General features: G+C 40.0%; 1 protein-coding gene across 1 annotated transcript in view; it reads left to right on the top strand.

The window, feature by feature from the left end:
- Positions 1-20,737, top strand: part of LOC121896714 — a 101,875-nt gene that overhangs the window by 68,636 nt on the left and 12,502 nt on the right. The window lies entirely within an intron of this gene.

Below are 20,737 nucleotides of genomic sequence, written 5' to 3'. Positions count from 1 at the left end.
AAAGTGATTAAAAATATTGCATTCATCTGTACTTTTAGTTTTGTAGTACCAGAACTGCAAATACTGTGTGATATATATATATATATGTCTGCCTAAACTGTGAGCTATCTATAACAATCATATTTTTGTTACAGAAAATATGATTTCAATTATCCAGAGGAAAATTATGTTTGAAATGTTGATTTTCAAAAGTATCCCATGCCTCGTGATCTTTGAATGTTATATATGGTTGAAGAAGCCTAGCAGTTTCAAATACAAGTCCATAATTCACTCTAGTTTTAGCTCTGTTTTGGTTTCCACTAACTCCTAAAGGAAATATCTGGTTCTTAAGTTGCTAAATGCTTCACTATATTCCACTATGTCTCCACAAAACAAAACAATGACCTGGAATACAGTTGTCTGTGGGTATGTCACTATGACAGGCAAATCTCCACATACATCAGAGAGGTTTATGAGATGGATTCTGATAAATGTGTGTACCTCCAACATATTAAGTAACAAACTTCATCCTGGTGACCACCATTGAAATATTGATGAACACTGATGCCCATTAAACGTTGCCCACTGAAAATGTGAGAAAATAGAAGCCAAAATCCTTTACGTTCTCACATTTACTCCACTGAGAAATGAGGCACCGGATTTGAGAGAAACAGATGAGTTAGAGAACTTTCAACCTCAAGATTGAATCAGGGGATGAGCAAAAAGACTCAGGAAGACATGCAACGTATTCCCAAAGCCGTCGAATCACTGTTGCACTACAGGCGGATCACCAGCAGATCATTTGATCTAATGTTTCTCTTGGGTATCACAGTGCTTCTAGTCATTTCTAAGTATATTCAAACATAAAGTATATATTTTGAGTATAATTTGTGTTTGAAATTTAAAAAACGTGTCCACTCATGTTGTGGTTGTCAAAGGAAAGAAACATGGATAGACCCTGTCATGTTAAGCTTGATAAATCATGAGTAGAGTCCGCCACTATATGTCAATAAGGCCTCAGGGCCCACATTCTCCATCCTCCACTCATACAGTCTTACAGTGTATATGTCTCACACCTTTTCCTCCTTTACTTGTCCATAATCCCCTAATGGCTACACGCTGTTATTTCCCCTGAGGGCCAGTGAGCTGCGCACCGCTGCGGGAATGCATTAAATTCAAGAGTTGTTGACGCACGCTCAACAGAAAGCAATAACCTGTGCAGGGTCATTTTTTTCTCCCTTTCCTTTCATTTTCTGAGGTCGAACAGAATTGCCTTTCAGTGCTAGTGTGATTATGTTCCGTTTAACATGGGAATTATGAGAATTACACACATAAGTGTAGTGTAGCATGCCTCGACAAGATTAAAAACAGCTGCACTGGGAGGGAGAAAGACACAAAGGAGAAGAGGGAGGGGAGAGAAACACCCAGAGTGAAAAGACAGATATGTAGCTTTACAGTTTTAATAATATCTTAAACCTTAAACTTTTGGAGGTTAAGCTACATTTTTTTAGGATTGCAATCATCAATCCTGTGTGTGTTACATTTCCTGACTGCAGCCATGAATGCAAGACAGTGACTGCTGCCTATTTGAAAAATAAGCAGCATTTATTCTCTGAACCTTTTGGCTCAAGTCTGTTGTTGGGAGCATATATTTTATTCTAACAAGATGCTAACCTCCTTCCCCTGCCACCTGCTGCCACCTGCTAAACACTCTTGGCATGTCAGACACTGTATTAAAGGAAATGAGCTATTGTTTGTGTGTTACACACCAAAAGGCCCACCCAGGAATTTGGCAATCCACAGCCACAATCTGTGACAAGCACTTTGTACTGTATCATCAATAAACATTGAAAAAGGTGAAAATTGCCCTCCAGTTATCATATTGTGATTCCCTGCCTGGAATGACCCAGTGTAAGCCTGCAGGGGGAAGGTAAAACAGGCATCAGTGAGAGAGGAATCCTTTGTAACATCACCCTGAAAGGCCAAAGCCATGTCCTCTCTGGGTTCCCCTTCAGCCTGGAACTCAATGGAGAGCAGCTAAACTAAATGGCTGGTGAAAACGGCCTGTAAAAACCTCACAGTTCTCAATCTGATTTGAACTAACTTAATTATCAGAATCAGAAGACAAGCGTTTTCAAGCCGCTGGCACAAGACAGTTCATTAAAGACCCGCCACCGCTTTGTTACCCCAGCAACTCCCGGGGATCGATGTGTAATGCGCTTTTTGTTTATGGAGACAGAGGAAAAAGGGGAGGAGAGAGGACAAACTAATTGAGCTCCTCCAATTATTATCCTGATAGCCTCGTGGCCTGCTCGATGGCAAGCCAAGTACAACAGAGAGATCCTACCTGTGAGCAATTATAGACGCATTTCCAACTCAGAACTGTCACATGGATGGGACTGTATGTAATTGTTCCCAGCAGATGCACTCACAGGCAACTTTTGTGAACGTTGACAGAGTGGTGTCACAAGCCCTTCCGCCTCTTGTCAGCAGAAAATTGAAATGTCTTTTCTTTATCCCTCTTTTCCTTTCCTCTGTAGACAGCCAATAGACTCAAATGGCAGGTATAATTGAATTTCACAGTCTTCATACTCACATGCACACACACACACACACACACAAATAGTCATCTTGGCTGTTAGCATCTAAGTCAAAATAAACAGCACTAATATGGTGTCCCACACAGAGTAATTACAACCCAATCTGTGGTGTTTCGCCTGTTTCCCCTTTTAATTGCTCCTCTCTCTTTCTATCAATCCCTTCTTCTTCTTCTTCTTCTTCTTCTTCTTCTTCTTCTTCTTCTTCTTCTTCGTCCTCCTCTGCCCTCCCTCCATCCCATTCTGACGTTCCTCACCATACTGCATTTGAAGAATTAGCCGCGCTAACGTTGGCCCTAATTGGCTGTCACTGTGTACTCGAAAATTTGAAGCCACTTCCTCGATATAATCATGTTTACACGCAAGTGCCGGGTGCCAGACTGCTGGGCTTGTCTCTATCGAGCTTGTATAGGGAGTAATTTAGTGTAAAATTGGCTATGATAGTCAGTCAAGGAGGGAGAGAAAGGAACTAGCTCAGCGTAAAATGGGTGTTGTTGAGACACAATGATTTCCTCAGTGTGCAGGTGATTTTTAAAAAAGAAAATTTTTGCTATTGATTTGCAGGAGGGGTCACACTCTAGTAGCAACAGAGGTGAGCCTCATTATCACCCTGTTACCTTAATCAGTCCAATAAAAGTAAAACAGGTTTTAACAGTGTGTTACAACAACCAACAAATCACATAAGATGGATTACAAAGCATCCAGTGCTAGAAATAGGCAACATAATCATTTTGCTGGTACATTTGTTTACACACATTTTGTTCTGCTATTTCAATTTATCACACTAATTGGAGGAGATAAAACAGAGCCACTTCTGAAAAAAAAACAAATCAAAATGCAACTTTGAAAAAAAAGAAAAGACGCACAAGCCCATAATTCATCTGTCACTGCACTTCCATTCAGTCTAAAAGACCTTGATGGCAAAAGAAGAAGTCGTTTTCCGTAAGTGCCAAGAATATTTCAGATTAAAAGCGTCTTCATTTGGAAGCGCGGTGACCGGAGGGCAACTCTCCCAGGAACACATTCCTTATTTACCAGCATTGTTAATTCCCATTCCCAGCACAGCGAGGGTTGGGGGGCCACTTGAGAAGTCTGCACACTGTGAAGTAGACCTGACATTTTTCTCCTCTAATTGTGTTTTCTTCTCCCTTTGCTGGATTGCAGGTGTGTTTGTGTGTTTATTTGTCTCTGTTTGTGTGTGTGGCTGCAACAAAAAAAACTGTATTACAATATGTGTATGTGTGTGTGTGTGTGTATCTGTGAGTGCATGTGCATGCACGCAGGCATACTTATTCATCTCTGTGTGTGTGTACAGCAACAGTGTGTATGTTTTTTGCCAATTAGGCACTCAATGACAGGACATGTGGTGAAGCAGCTAGCTGGGCTATTCATGGATCAGCAGTTAGGGGAGAAAATTTCAAAATGCCAACTGGATACACACACACTCACACACACAAACACAGAGCTCCAGTAATTTAGAATGCTCAGTGTATGACGTGATCTTAGTGGCTCAGACAGCAGGATGTTGTCTGTCAATGTGTTGACATAGTTGTCCTCCTCTTGTACCAAGTTCACTTGTTCCTTGGGATTAGCAAATTTCTAAATTTCTGACAAGTGATGTCAAACAGAGTTCTTATTTTTCATACCCTGAGTTAACATTTTAACCCTCACTTCCAGGTTTAAAAGAATGCTCCAACATGTTTTGGAAATGAAATACACTTGTTTGCCATCTTACACCAAGTCAGATAATAAAATTGATATTAATTTCATTTTGATGCTTACAGCAACTCCGAAGAGATTAAACTGATATTAAATTTAATGGAAAAAAAGCATATTTCCCAAAATGCTGGAGTATTTGTTGAATGTGGCTCTATTCCAAACGCACACTGAGTTTACTGACAGCCCAGTGTTACCAACATGAAATTCAACATAAAAAGGGAACATGTGGTGTTGAGATGATTTGGCCAACATCATTTGGTCCATACCTTTTGCTACAGCTTCTCCAGCAGAGCCAGAGAAAGACCTCCCTCTGTGAAGAACCCTGTTCTTGCTGAAAGACCTCTGAAGCTGCTGTTATTTGAATACCAGGTCCATGGGTGATCACCTGCTTTATAAGCCAGGGATTCCTCATTCAGGGGTGACCTCAAAGCAATGCAGGATAACAACACCAGCCAATCTGCAGGATCCCTTGTCGTCACTACAGGGCTTTTTACACATGGGTGGTTTCATTATATATTTGGCAGAAATGTTACTGCGAACAGTGGCTTTGAATGTCCTCATACTTAGTTCATATGTATGTCAAATATTTGCTATATTATTCAGTTTTTATCAAAGCAGGTGTGCACAGTATATCATGTAAATTGATTATTTTCATTATTAATACATCTACTTATTATTTTCTCAATTAACTGATATTTTTGATACTATGAAATGTCAAAAAATAGTGAAAAATGGCCATCACAATTTTCTATAGCCTAAGGTGACGTCTTCAGATTGCTTGTTTTGTCAGATGACCAGTCTAAACCCAAAAATGTCCAATTTACAATTATACAAACCAGAGAAATCCTCACACAATTGAGAAACTGGACCCAACAAATGTTTTACATTTTCTTAAAAAATAGTGAAACCTCTTCTCTGACAGAGCATTTCCTTATTATTCTTTATGTACTCAAATAAACCAATGACATAATGCAGACACAAACAGCATTGCAACTTTATGTACATTGGAAAGGGAAAAATACTGCAAAGACAAGTCCATAACTCTTGGTTATTGTTATAGGAACAAGTCACAACACAAACAAAAGAAAGGTTGCAACTCAAAAACTATAAAACTGTAAACTGAAACTATAAACTGATGAAAGAGCTTACTGGCCAAAGGACTGCTGTATCCATTTAAATGCAGAAAAGAGAAAATTAGGGGAAGGAAATGAGAGAGAAAATGCAGTAATTTAAGCAAATGTTATGAGTGGTAAACAGAGAAGATAAGACATGAGTAGACAGGGATAAAACAAGAAAAAGAAGGAGTGGATTTGAATAGAATAATGATCACTCCTCTTCAGTGTCAGCTTCTCTGGATTAAAGATTAATAAAATGTGTTTTATACTCAATATTTTTCCAATCCTGAGTGGATACTGTGTGTGTTATAATGGTCACCCACTGGACGAATGTGCACTAAGCAGTGGCGTAGGCAGAAGTTGTATTTTGGATGGGCCAATACAAAAGTGGCTGGGCCATCTTTTCCCAGAAAAACTGACTTATGAAAAGTTAACAGAAGAAAAAAGAACATAGACAAACTGAAAAATGAGCAACCAGTTTACTTAGCAATGTTCTGCATCACAAAGGCAATAACAGCAAAACTCTGCCTATCACAACTTCATAATAAAATGACCATATAGGTCTCAAATTTAGCTGTCAAAAAACAACCTATAGTTACGTTTACACCATCTAGCGGCCGTGGTAATGCACTCCAGAACCACATATAGGACCATAATATGCCGCTTTCCAAAACTGTTACAAATCACTGTTAAGAAATAAAGATGTTTTATGGTGTGATAATTCTGTCGTTAAGGTCTGGTTAGGTTTAGGCAAGAAAACGGTCCATGCCACTGATGAGAAGCACCTTGATTTTCCATTCTTGACTGTGCAGGGAAATACATACAAATTTTGTAAATCGGCGGGTGAACCATAGCTGCGATTTCAGTCAGGGGTGGGGTGGTACTGATTATTAAACTCCCCATCCTCCACAAAAAAGTTTGAGTTTATTAAATACTTGCAGCAATTCAACTAATTGATTAAGACTTTTTTAAAACAAGTTTTAACATCTTCTGGATGCAGTCTGATGAGGTATAAGATATGAGTAGATATGGTGACTTATATGCATATCAAATCTATAAGCATGTTTGAGACATACATGGACATATATACTGTATGTAGTTTACAGATTTTGTCATATATCAGATTTATGTATGGGATTGTTCCCCATGGAGAATCAGGCAGGATGTACAGATCAAGTAGCGACACATTGCTAGCCTCAGAAGCTAAGGACCAGCCAAGCCAGTAGCTCACTCAGCAGGTTGCTAGCCCCAGCATGCTACTTACCAGCCTTGGAAGCTGATGACAAGCCAAACCAGTAGCTGACCCAGTGGGTGGCTAGCCTTGGCGTGTTAGTTACCAATGTCGGAAGCTAATGACCAGCCGAGCCAGTAGCTGATCTAGTGGGTTGCTAGGTTAGATGCATGAGTAACCACCTTAGTCAAATGAATAGTCGGTTTCTCATTTCCCACCGCCGGCCTCTCAGTTACCAGTGCTGGCTTATCATTGGCTAGATCAGTAGCTAGCTTCAGCAAGGATATAGCCTCTGCCAACTTCTCAATAGTCTTAATTTTGTCCTTTACCCTGCACCACACCCCAGCACCCCTACTTCCCGCAGCTATGGGTCAACCTGCATCAGGCTGACCAGGGGAAAGCGCTATACTGCCAGGGAGCAAGCGGTTTGGCTGACCTTGTTGTGGGCTGATGAATCTGGTGGACTCAGTTGATGGAGGCAGTCGAGTTTCTTCTTCCTCAACTTTTTTGAATAACACATTGAAAACCTTTTTTAGCCAATGTAGTAGCATTAACTTTACATCGCCTGAAAAGCAGGTAGTTGGATGAGGGCAGCTCAGGAAGGTCTGCAGTTCAGAACCAGAGGAACTAATTACATTCCAGGACCTCCGACAACTTATTTCAACAGTTCCATTTTAATCAGACGACAAATTCAACACACGCATCAAGTCAACAATAAATCAAGTTTATATTTATTTATTTCCTTGTATATATAAATATACATATATATTATATTTATTGTTACGAAATGTATTTGATCAAACTTGGCTAGGTGGACCAGTTAGTAATGTAGGTGGGCCAGTGCCACCCAAGCCCATTACTGGCTACACACCTGGCATTAAGTCACTTCTTCCTCAATCAATCATCTTAGCCCTCCTCTCCTGAAGCAATGCCATATGGCGTCTCCTCCTCTCTTCTCTTGCTCTCTTAAATTTCTCACTTCTTGTCTTATCTCTCCCTTTCCCCTCTCTTCTCATAGACAGGTTGCTCCATCTCAATCCCTTTGTCTAGACTCTGCTAATTCCTCTCTCCCCTCTGTTGTCCAAACAAAGAAATATACATACAGAGACACACAGCTTGCCCTCCTGCTACTGATCTTTCAGGGCCAGATCTGTGCATGAGCGAGAGCTTTGCCAATGGGCATGGCATCTCTCCTTCATTCTCCCTCGCTCTTCTTCCCACTCTCATGTCAGCCTTTACTTCTTATTTCTCTTTCTCACCTGTCTCCCTTATTTAGCTTAATTCAATCTGACTGGGTCTTAAAAATCTACGGAACCAAAGGATAAAACTGAAAACTACTACGTAACAATGATTTTTTTTTTTTTTTCAGTTGTGATTGCACTTCTTGGATAGTAAAGGATATGGTCACTGTTGCACAGTAGGTATGTTGTTAGGAGTGTTATGGGGGTTTATAGTTCCTCTTTTTTCCTTTTCCTTTTCCTAAACACTTTGGACTGGTTTTCATTGAAGAGATAATAATGAGGTATGGTTAAGCTGTGTGTCAATAAAAATGACGTCACAGTGAGGTCCACTGGAGTAACTTAATGACGTGATGAGGCTCAGCTGCGGGTGCGCGGCATTTGAATGAGTGGTGCCAGTTGAGTCAAACAGGAGAGACGTCAGTTTGGAAGTGCTACTTAGGACACTACAGCTTGACCCCCTTTCCTTCTCATGGACCATTGTGCTGTGTTTTATTTCGGGAACCCTTTCCCCAACAACCAAAACTGAACTGAAAGGCCCAGACAGAGCTTGCTGCTCACAAGAGCAAAGACCAGTGCTGGCGATGCCCAGACTGAGGAACCTACTAACTGCTAAACTGCTGCTTTATATCAGTTTGGTATGGCGGAGGTCATAAAGGTGTTCGTTAGACAGAAATGTCTAACCAAGCAGAGCATTAGAATGTAGATATTATGACGTAATGGCCCTTCCTTTGTTTATAGTTCCTTGAATGCACGTAGGAAATATTTACAGAAGCCTCCAGCTGCTGGAGTAGTTACATCTCCCATCTACACCACTCTCTGAAGCAGGTAAATTCAGTCAGTTATTTGTGGTTTCTGTGTAATTGATAATACACTGCTATGTTGTCATTATTATTATTATAATTGTTATTATTATTACTATTATTATTATTATTGAATGTTACAGTTACATCTTGTTACTAATTAAATGTAGGTCTTAGTCAAATTAAATAAAGTTTATTTGTACAGTGCTACTTTATATGCAGTAGAATGACACAAAGGACTTGGTGCAGTGGTGTAACAGTTGTACTTTATGTTTGAATACAGCTGCAGGTCAAGCAATATCCGGCACCATATCAAGCACTCCAGCTACCTCCAGTGAAACACAGCCTGCAGCAGATGAGTTCTGTTAATTGTATGTTACAGCTGCAGTTATGTAACTTGTGTCAATGTGGCTAAATCCAGACACATTTTTGCTATAATTATCCAAATGGCCAAACTTTTCACCATTTTTTAACCCTTTACAATGACAGAGAGCCATGGGAATGGCAGCTTGCACACACAGATCTCATTTCTTTTATTTTCATCCATTCGTTCATTTTTTTTCATTTTTTCATTCATTTTAAGGCAATATTGCCACCTACTGGACCTTTTTCAAAAGAAAAAAAATCAAATGAGTTAGAACTACACTGAACTATGGGTCCATTTAATGAAGTTTAAAGTCAAATACCAAAATGATCTATATTTAAATGGTTTCTTACATACTTGCATAATTCTAATCAATATTAGACTGCAACCATCTACATTTATTCAAGTTGTGTAGAGGACACATTAAAGCTAGTGTAGGACAACCGCTTGTTGTTTGTTGCTTGTGTTAACTAATCTTTGATTCCTGAGAAGAAGAAGAGACAGACAGACAGACTGTTGAACTTATATTTAAATATGTTTCTGAAAGTAATCTAATCACGTAAGCGTTGCCTAACTTGATTCCCTTTCACTATAGTATTAAACTTTTATTTCAGTGTAGATGGTTTGAGATGGGTAAATAGTTTGAGAAAGTTTAATCAATGAAGGTTGTATGCTTAAACATCATAAAGTGTTAATATGAAGGTTAATGTTTGTTATGTTATCATAACTGACTTTTTATGAAATGTATGTAAACTGTTTAACTGTCTTCTTGAATGGTTTCACAAATATGATACAAGCTGACAGGAAATCACCTTGTGACTTTGAAGTGTGATTTTTACATGCAAAAACTCAGAATTAGACGTCTCCCCCAAAAATTCCTTTATTTCGGGAGATGCCAACTGCAAACCACCAGCCACACCTAGAGCCCCCTAAAACAAAGAAATTTAATATTCATCAATAATTTGGCGCGAAAACCTTTAGAACACACTCCTCCCGTTTTATCTAGACTCATAAAAGAGCCTCAAAGAGATTCCTCTTTGAGCTGGCCTCCAAGAACTTGAGAAAATTCTTAATGAATTCTTCTCTTTTATTTGTTTTTCAACTAAATATATCCATATTTAATCTTTTCCGTATTAAATAGTTAATTTGTTTTGTTTTATTTATAACATTAAGTCTCGTATTTCCACATAAAGTATTTTAATTTTAAAGTAAACACATACAGTATTTTATTTTGAAGTAAACACTGCTGAAGATTTGAGTGTAATCAGATTAAACTTTATTCAGCACTCAACTCAAGTTACTACAAGCCAACCAAAGCCTGAATCCTCAACTTAAACTCCTGAAGAAGAAAACGCTTGAAACTGGACTGCTACCTGCTTTCTGAGAGCAATAATGCAAACTAGAAGTTAAGCCAGCCTAAAGACTCTTTCAGAGCAGCCTGGAACAGCTTGAATCCTTTTTACTGGTGTCCAACACCCTAGCACCTACCAAGAAGCACCCAGAGTCCAAAGCCTGATCCAGGCTCATTAACAGCCAAACGCCGCTAGTGATGCTGCACAAAACAACACTGGACCTGCCAGTGTCCAGAAGATGCCTTTAATGCGACGAAACACCTCAACAATAAGGCATAACATGGCTTTGTGACCAAGGGTTGATGTTGAATGACATTAAAACCCTTATCTCGCCCAAGGGACCAAAATGGCTAGAGCCAGTCCTCCTTCAAGTGACTGGGAAAATGTGTCTTTTGACTGGTCCTGTAGTTGCCTGTCTTTTTGAGTTTTATGCCTATCCAAGCAATGGAAGTGCCCCACCTGCCAGACACCTAATATCACTTATACAGAAAATTTACCTAAGGAATGCTGGATGCTCAAAGTAACTTATCCTGTTTTGCTGTAGTGTTACTAAACAGAGTTTTGAAGTTTGACAGAAATACAGAACATGTCACTAAATGCACAACTTCATCACAAGTAAAAAAAAATGGGATGAAGGTGCACATTCTCTATCACTGATTTAGCTTGTCATGACATAATGACATAATTGTACATTTGCAGTAGCTTTTTTGGGATAAACATAACTGAACATCGGTGTTTCCATGTGTATGGGCTAGTGTTTCTCTCTCTGTCTGTCTTTTGGCCAACCAGACCGGGCATCTGTCCAAACAACACACCTGCTGGATGCCACAAAACGCATTAGTCTGGTGTGAGAGCCTCTCACTGCAGCCCTCTACTCCTCCTCTGCACTCCACTTTCCTTCTCTACTCTGCACTCATTTCCTCTCTACTCTTCTCATCATGTAACCTCTTGCGGTATTTATTTCTCTCTACACTGCTAATCACTTTTTGCTTCTCACATGACTCTCTCTTTCCTCTCTCTTTCAGAGCTGTAGTACCCAAATCTGGTCTTGGACTTGAGATGTTTCTTCTAATATCTCAGATGGTTTCAGTCTTGTGGATGTTTTGACTCACTGTTGGTCTCAACCATTTGGTTTTGAGTCCACAAAATACAACCTTGATTTCTGCCTTGGATTGTCGTGCGATGTAATAATAACCCAAATGTAACCAAGTAATCAACACAGTTCTTAAGAGAACGATACATATGCAAGTATAAAGAGTCCTTTGGAAACCTTTTTGTTTCTGTGATGAAATACAAATACTAAGATGTGCAGTAATGGCAAGGTACGTTAATTTCACTTTCAAGAGGCACATTGTTTTTTAGTCTAAGTCACTCAGAAGTGAGACTCTACATCCATCTGGACCCACAGTGATGTTGCAGTAATGTACAAACAACCAGTACCTGCAGAAACGTAGCTCAAGAATTCTCTTGACTGCCTTAATCACCAAAAAAGACCACATTCCAAAACTGGGAATCCAAAACTGACACAAACAGATGCTTCAGTCCCTAAGGAAGAAAACAAGTCTGCACCATCTCACTCCTCAATGTGGAGGGCAAAATCTTCTTTGGGAATTTGGCAAGGAGGCTGACCGCCTCCATGTTAGACAAAGAGTATACTAACACTTTAGTTCAGAAAGATGGGGTTCCAGGGGTACCTGGCTGTCTTGAGCGCACCAGTGTAATCTTTAAGATCACTGAGGATGCGAAGAGGAACCACGGTGACCTGACATTACTGTGGCTTAATCTAATCAGCAGAGAGGTTACATCGGGATGCAGTACTGGCAAGCGGCATCCAACAGGTGCCCATCAGGGTATGCATGGACAACCTCACTATCACAGCTCACCCATTGGGCAAGGATGGATTTCAAATCTGCAAAATCCAGAAGCCTGGTACTGAGGAGGGGACGTGTCCAGGATTGGTTTTGCTTTAAGATCAGAGAGGACACCATCCCCAAAGGTCCAAGAGAAACTGGTGAAGAGCTTGGGGAGTTGGTACAGGGAGGACCTCAACAACAAGCAGAGTATGAAGGAGATGCTCAGGCAAGTGGAAATCTGGATGACATCTCTGGAGAAAAGTGGCCTACATGGCAAGTATAAGGCTTGGAGATACCAACATGGGGTGCTTCCCAGACTGCTCCGGTCATTGCTCAATTACGAGTTACCTGTTTCCACTGTTGAGGGGTTGGAGAGGAAGATGAACACCTACCTGAAGAGATGGCTGGGCGTCCTGAGAAGCTTCTGCTGCTCTATTGGCCTGCACAGCAGGCGGAGGGTGGCGGAGGATAGCCTGCACCATGCTGACATTGTAGGGTCAGTAGCCCAGGGCAGGCTGGGTATGGGCTGCCCCAACAGGACAAACTGGAACAAGGCTAACCCAAAGGAGTGGCAAGGCATAGTGCAGAGGGAAGTCTGTAAGGCAGAGGAGGAAAGCCGACATGTCAAGGCTGTAGCCATGAACAAGCAGGGCAGCTGGGCAAGGTGGGAGAGCATGCAAGAGAGGGAGGAACAAAGCCAAAACAACTCTCTAATGGCCCTCGTTTCACCCGTTTTCTCAGGTCAGGGGAGCGTGCAGCAGTAGAGATGAGGAGCAAAAGGGTCCTGGCCACAGGAAGCCACTGGGAGATGCAGATGGACCTTAAGAGGCAGCTCAAAAATCCCAGAGGAGATAACCCACACTAGCCTCAGACTTGATATTATACTCTGGTCCAAAGGTAACAAGCAGGTGGTTCTTATCAAGCTTACAGTGCCCTAGGTAGAAAGGATGGAGGAGGCACATGAGTGCCAGAAATATCAGGCCCTCATCTTCGAGAGCCAACATAACGGATGGAAGGCTTGAAACCTGCTGGTGGAACTCAGCTGCAAGGGCTTTGCGGGGTAGTCACACTGGAGATCTCTTGGACTGCTTAGGATTGAAGGTCTGGCTAGGAAGCGACTGGTAGCCAACATCACCAAGCAGGCAAAGGCAGCATCCTGGTGGATGTGGATAAAGTGGAATGAGCGCTGGCAGAACCAACCTGGCGACAACATCATAGAGTTAAGTGGTGGACAGTGGGGGAAGTACCAGGACATTGGTTCTACCGTCAAAGTTCATCTGAAGTTCAAGGACGTTGATGTGTGGAAACCAGTATTTTAAATCCACTTCTGCTGGTTGGTTGCAACCTCGACCGATGTAGCCTGCAAAACTAAAAAGGAAAAAATATAGTTATGAAACTGACAACACATGGAGAGTAACATATTTCACATCTTTATACATACAGCATTCATGTTTAGTGTTACAACAATGCAGTTGTACAGATACAACTTCCCATCAAATCACTGATCAAAGGCCAACACTCTGCTGTAAAGACGGTTATGTGATGCACTCACACAGCACTCACACTACAGCCTTACTGTCTAATTAAATGAAAGTGAAAGGATTTCCTTGCTTTGATGAGGAGTTAGGAGATTTTGATTACCCTCATTCATGACTTTTCTTTATTGTGTCCTAGTGCATTGAAAAAAAACTTCATGAAAGACCTACAAAACATTCTTAATCTAATCTGAGAGTGGAGATGCCAAGGGAGAGGCGGACTTGGTGGAGAAGACAGAGGGAATAGAATAGACTTTGTGGCCAGTGGATTCAGGTTTCTGTACCTGGAAATCATTGATGACATCAGGCAGCATAGACCTCACAGATGAAAAAGCTTCCGTCAGAAATGTTTTGTTTTGTTATGTGTGCACAGTATGTAAGCATATTAAGTCCACAGAGCAGGTGTTTCACTAGGGCAACAGGAAAACTGCAGTCACTCCAACCCTGGCAGCGAAGGAGATGATGTAGTTGACCATCAGGTTACTCCTTAAATACACCACCAGGATCATGAAGGGAATTACAGACTGGAAAGAACAGAAGCATATAATGTACACAATATAACCCATTGTATTGTCAGAGATTCACTACCATTACCACTAGAGCCATTTCCTACAACTCGTAGATAATCACTTAATTCCTGTCAATCTTACAGGCTTCTCATGACTTAGAAGTGGTGTGTGGATTTGACCGTGGGTTTACCAAGGTGCCAGCATAAACCACTGTCTTTTTCCCAAAGCAAGTCAGAAACCACTTCCAGAAGGGGATGGCCAATGTAGCGCAGAGCTGAGGGGGTAAAACATTCAAAGTCTGGTTAACCACCTGTTTTGTTTTGACACAGAAAAATTCCACGCAGGTGGTGTGGTGTACAGGTGTACAGGTTGACATTATTTATTATTTAATTATTTATTATTTAAATGGCATAGCACAGCAGCCTTAAGCAGCGAATAGAATAAAATAAAATAGCATATGTAGAGGACGGAAAAATAGCCTCTATTGGAAGTAGTTAAAAAACTGACACCCCCCCCCCCCCTTATTTTTTTTTTTTTAAATAAAACATATAAATAGCAAGCTACTTCATACATGAATCCCTCAGATAATACATTTAGGTTAAATGTTGTTGTTGTTGTTACATCTTGTGACAGTAGGTGTCACTGTAATACCAGGCCCAGTAAGAAACATCCCACTCAAGCCCATGTTGGTCATGTCAGGGACAGAATAAAATGGCGCTTGAGTTGGTCACACACCGATAAACTTGTGTCTCTTCCTTACTGCTCTGTAGGTATGTGAAATGTGGTGTAAAACAACTTGAAAAGTGGGTCTACATACTCCCTAAATGTTAGATAAGCATTTGACTAGATTTGTGAGTTAAATAAGTGCTCAAAGACCGAGTTTGGATGTAGTTTTGTGTCGAGTGTATTTATCAAGCTAGCATCTATTGTTTACACTGCCTACCTCAAAGTGACTGAGATGCAAGTGTGAAAGAACAGTTCTTGGTTTCACCCGCATTCTGAAAGTAACTAGGTACAGTAGATTTTCAGTTTCTTGTGTGAGGGGAAAGTATTTAGTCTTGATCCCATGAGCTAGAAGTGAAATCACAGTGAATTTGTGGTACTTTATGGCGCCGTAATTTTGATAAGGGCAGCCACCAGGTGATGTAGTTCATGTAAACAGACTAACTTGGTGTTAGGAAGAGGAGAGATATACGTAGGGATGTTTTATTGTTCTGTGCATTTGACATTTCAGTTATGCAATAGTATTCCATTTATATAAAAGTATTATTAGGGCCAAAAATGCTGGTATTTGAAACAACTTATTTTCAGTCAGTAAAACAGTAAACCATACTGTGGAGTGGAAACCAGTTGAATGTGAAGTGATATGTACCTGATGTGACTGAAACATGAATGAAATTGTAGTAATAACTGAAGATACAGAGGGAAGTATCAGTTAAGGGGGGGCATGTTTATTTTAGATACAGAAATACTTTGTTGGTTCTTGAGGATGATATTGAAGTTGAACATCCTTGAAAAGATTGTGGTTTTGATGAGACAGACTAAAATGGCGCTTGAGTTGGTCACACACTGATAAACTTGTGTCTGTTCCTTACTGCTCCGCAGCCATCCAGGACTGTGTGGCAACATAGCTACTGGCCCAGGTACCCCCTAGGCCTGAGGTCGGTAACACATATCCTACCTCAGGCAGTGAGAAGGTATCTCATTAGTGCGCTCTTCTCTGCCATCTTGTTGATTATTCCCTCTGTGCCCAAATACATAAGAATGTCCTTTTCTGTAGCCACAAGCATGAATGCTTCAAGTTGGTCTTGTGATGTAGTGCTCTATAACCTGTTTTTGATTAATTTTAAAGTTGAAAAGCTCACACTGTAACAGAGAGAGTAAGGAGGAATTTGTATCCCAGTCCAATAACGTGGTATCCATGACTGAGTTTACTGTTGTTTTAGACCCTTGACTATTGTCAATGCATGAATTTATATGCTTTTGCAAACACATCAAATTTTCAAAAAGGTTCTGTTACAGCAGAAAAACCTCTTCAGATGGGCCAATAAATCCTTCATAATCTTTACAACATAATTGTGTCTCAAAAATAGTCAAACATATTTTAAATCTGAAGAAAAACAGTCAGGCAGAGTTCAGTGAGGAAGACATTCAAAAAATAAATGAAAAATCTGGAGAGCACCTCCCAGTGTGGAGTCTTCTCTCCATGGTTCCTCCCATTTGACAAATTCTGGGGACTTTCCACGGTTATTTCCCATTTTCCAATGAATTTGACAAATTGCTAATAATGACTTAATGGGATAGGCATGTGGCAATAATCCAATATTGCCTTTTTCTTCAACTATTATTTACCAATCCGTTTTTATAGTCAAAATAAAAAAGAGTCCTAAAGGCTTCATTGGTTAACAGTTATATATATTGATCTATATCACATCAACGATAAACTAGCACACATAGACTTTTAATAAAACATAGTTGTGCCTTACATTACCTTGACTTCACCCCACACCCACAAATTGCCTTTGTTTGCAAATTAAAATTCCCTCTGGCCCATTAGCTCCACTAGCTCCATTGGCTCTGCTAGCTCTGTTAGCTTTGTTAACACTGTCACTACAAGCAGTACCTGCAGGGTTGTCATGTCGCTCGTCCTCAGCAGCGGGCTCCTCTTCTGGCCCCTTCTCCAGCCTGCGTCCAGATGCTTTATTTCTCTTCTATATTTGGCACCAGTGGACTGTTATCACTGCAGGTCACATTAACGTTTTGCCTGGCACTGGCATCAGTAACGTTATTTTTGAATACATTTGTTAAGGTTAAACATTTTGCTGCATCAGCCTCGAGGTTTTTTTTTCTTTTTTTCTCTAACCTTCTCTGCTCCACCTTCTCTCTTTTTGGGACCTTTATCCATTTATATTTTCGATGTTATCTTCATTATAGCTTCTTTCTGTCTTGATTTGATAATTTCCCGCCTGACCTCTGAGATTACATTGATGGATTTATCCACTTATAAGGGTGGGGTGGAGGGGGTTGGGGGGTGATGACAGTAGCACTTCCTGCCTTGCAGTATACGTAGCCACAATATTTTTTTCCCACATTGCTGGTGGGCTCGCAGCCCACTAGGTGGGTTGGCCCATCTGGCATTTGCCAGATTTGCCAGATTGCCAGTTGTCGGAATATATCAAATTTGGTAGGTTATGTGGATATGTTAATTGTTTTTCAATGGGCCACCATGACAATAAGACTTTGATAATAAGACTAATACTTTGGGACAATTATATCATACCTTTTCATTGTGTGGCATAAAGTCCAACAATTTGCCAAAATTTGCAACAAATTCTTTTGTCAATCTCCAATTTTTCATAACTATTCTCTTTTAATAGATAGGAAGCCAATTTTCTTTCCACAGTGGGGTGACAAAGGTGTTCATACTCTCCAAGATATTGTAGGGCAACAAGATCACTTCTTTTTTATGTACAGTTGCATGCAGCAGTGCATGCTCAAGGTGTCCCATGGGGCACTGATTTGGAAACTCATCCCCTTCATTTGATACTTAAGCAGCATAACTTCATTGCTTATTTAAAACTCCGACACGCCAACAGCAGCAGTCAGGATCTAATGTTAATTAATGTTCCGTGTTCTTCTACACATCCAACACATCAGCTGTTACACACAGTCAAGGTTCATACTGTTTGGAGTATAAATAAATCCTGAGCTCATTATGTCGAGCAGCGCAGCAAAACTAAAAACTGTAGTTATCAACTTGACAGGACAGAGGAAACTATCCAGCTACATTTAGCCTCGGAACTTTATTTACACAGACAAGCGAAAAATTAATGTTTAATTTCTATTCTAATTGTCGATTTGAAGAGGGAAACCGGTTAGGAGAACAAGAAAAACAGGGAAAAACGAGACGTCGATTTCAATTCACATGAAAAACAAAATAATTTGTTTATCCTGTTATCAAACAAGTTGAACAGCTTTGGACAGAGGGTCCTGTGCCTAGTCTGCCGGAAAATAGAGGACATCAGTTGAGTAGGCGGTCCTTCAATGTGGCCCAGGACGCATTGCGTTTACACTGCTAAATCCGTCCTCAATGCGCCTTAGGTGCGTTTACACCTGTATTTAGAGCTGTCCACTTGTGATCGGATGACCCGAGACGCATGTTAATACCAGGAATAAACAGGGCCTAAAAAACAACATTGAGGATACAGCAGTTTGGGGAGAACCTTGAAAGTACAGTACCTCAACCTGCCTGTTGGTGTCACTAATTTACAGCAATCAATGACTGGTGTCAGAACACCGTTTATAAATCTTGATATTTTAAAAGTTTCCTTGCTGAATGTCAGAGATGAATACTGGTTTTGAATGACTTTTAAGTCTTTTTATCTAATCTACAGTCTACAGCATTACTCTTGGACTTGCTGGGCCTGATTCCAGCAGTTTGAGCCGCTAAATGTCACTCAGGGCTCATGCTCACTGTTTAGTACGTTCAGTGAACGAATAACTGAACATGCACCATTCCCTCACAGTGAAAGGATCTGAGACAGTCTCAGCCACCTGTTTTTTCATATTGCAGGTTTCATCACGCATTGTAAACTACAAAAGGTGGTGAGATTTTTTTTAAAAATTCAGGAATTGTCAAATGTATCCTAGCTCATTTTAAATGTATTCAAAATCTAATGAGTACAGATGCATATATATTTTTTATTATACTGAAATGAAAACAAGAAATAATAAAAGTAGGAAATACAAATTACAGTGCAGATAAAAACAATAGCAACAAGAAAATCAATGTAAAGTACATCTGCGCAGTGCAAAAACAAATATTAAATCAAGAGCATGATTGACGAGATATAATACAAATAGAAACTCTTAACAATACTGTACTGTAAAAAAATATCAAGAAGAAAATATTAACTTAAATGTGCAATCAAAAAGAAAATAAATAGCCTAATTGTAATGGAAGACAAATATAAAGCCAAGAGATGAAACAAATGATGAAAAAATAGAACATGCACATCCATACACTGGTGTAGGTGCAGAACGAATGAAAGATAACTGGAAGAAAGATAGAATCTGTGCACACTGCTATAATACTCCCAAGGTTTTTATTTTAACCAACAGATCAATGTTTTGATCCAAGCCAGATCGTCAGGATAGAAATGAGAGGGAGGTCAGCCTTTGTATTCACTCACTCTCAGTGAATCTTTGCTTCTCATCACAGCTGCAGCAGCACCTGTGAGTCTCAACACTCTCCCCTAACATTATAAATTTATGTTTATTGGGGAAGTCTGTTAAAACAACGGGGAACTTGAAGGTGTGCGTTTGTGTTCATGTGACTTTGTAGGTGTAACCACCTGAGGAATTAGGCCATTGATTATCTTGTGTGAACTCCTGGCTACATTAGCCATTAGCTCGGAGAAAAGGCCTCCATGTGAGTGTTGCCTTGCAAAAGAATGACTTGAATCACTCACACTCAGTGAGTGAGTGAGTCGGATCATTTGTTCACAGGGAACAAATCACGTTTGCTCACAGCAGTCCCTGCACATTTGCTCGCAACTGACCGATAGCTCAACTGAACTGCAAAATGAACGGATTGTTTCAGGAAGTGATTCAGTTCAGTTCATTCACCCAAAAGAGAATCATTCACAACCGACACAACACTAGATTTCATCGATGTAGAGAGAAAGGGAAGCGTATGAAACTGCAGAGCTAAAAACTCTGGTTGATAAATAAGAAAGCACAAGTGCAGAATCGTGTTATAAAAATCAGATCAGTCTTGTTTCTTGAAGGTTTGAACTGTTTTGTCATATATGCCAAGGGAGTTGGATTGTCTTTTTTTTTTTCTTACTCTGGAAGCTCCAGTGAGTTGAATTAGCCTGTGCTAGTAGCATAGTAATAGCACAGTGTCTTGCTAGCTTAAGAGAATAAGAAAAATTCCGTTATTTGTATGAAATTAGGCTAAAAACAAGTCACCCAGTATTTTGAACAGTATTTTGAACAGTACTACAAAGTATTTTGGATTTATACGGTGTGTGTTCAAATGTTTTTTTATCAGTTGTATTCATGATAATATGTTGAATGTAGTTATGCTAGTCCAATTTATGCAAAAGTTATTCTGCTTTGTCAGATCCTGTTTAAAGGGATTATAATTTTATGTTATATGAGAGATGTGGGAAATTTATTTCATTAGCATGAGTAATGCCTTGCTTTACTGATAACAGATGAAGCTCATTTTTGGTGGAATGTTACAAAATTATAAGGAAAATCCCTTGACGAAAAGGTTGTGAAATTGATTTTTGAGGAAGTGGATCAGAGCTCATTTGAAAGTAGACTGTATGATGATCTTTCTGATTTATTCTGTACTGTACGTGCAAACTGGTTTATTGATGACCTTGGATTTGTGGCTTGGAGTTAACTCTTTGCTGGAACGTGATGGCGAGCC

The sequence above is a fragment of the Thunnus maccoyii genome, chromosome 5, assembly GCF_910596095.1.
Source record: "Thunnus maccoyii chromosome 5, fThuMac1.1, whole genome shotgun sequence".
Taxonomy (NCBI): Eukaryota; Metazoa; Chordata; class Actinopteri; order Scombriformes; family Scombridae; genus Thunnus; species Thunnus maccoyii.
Note: the sequence above shows the minus strand (reverse complement) of the source record. Positions and strands in the feature narration are given on the sequence as shown.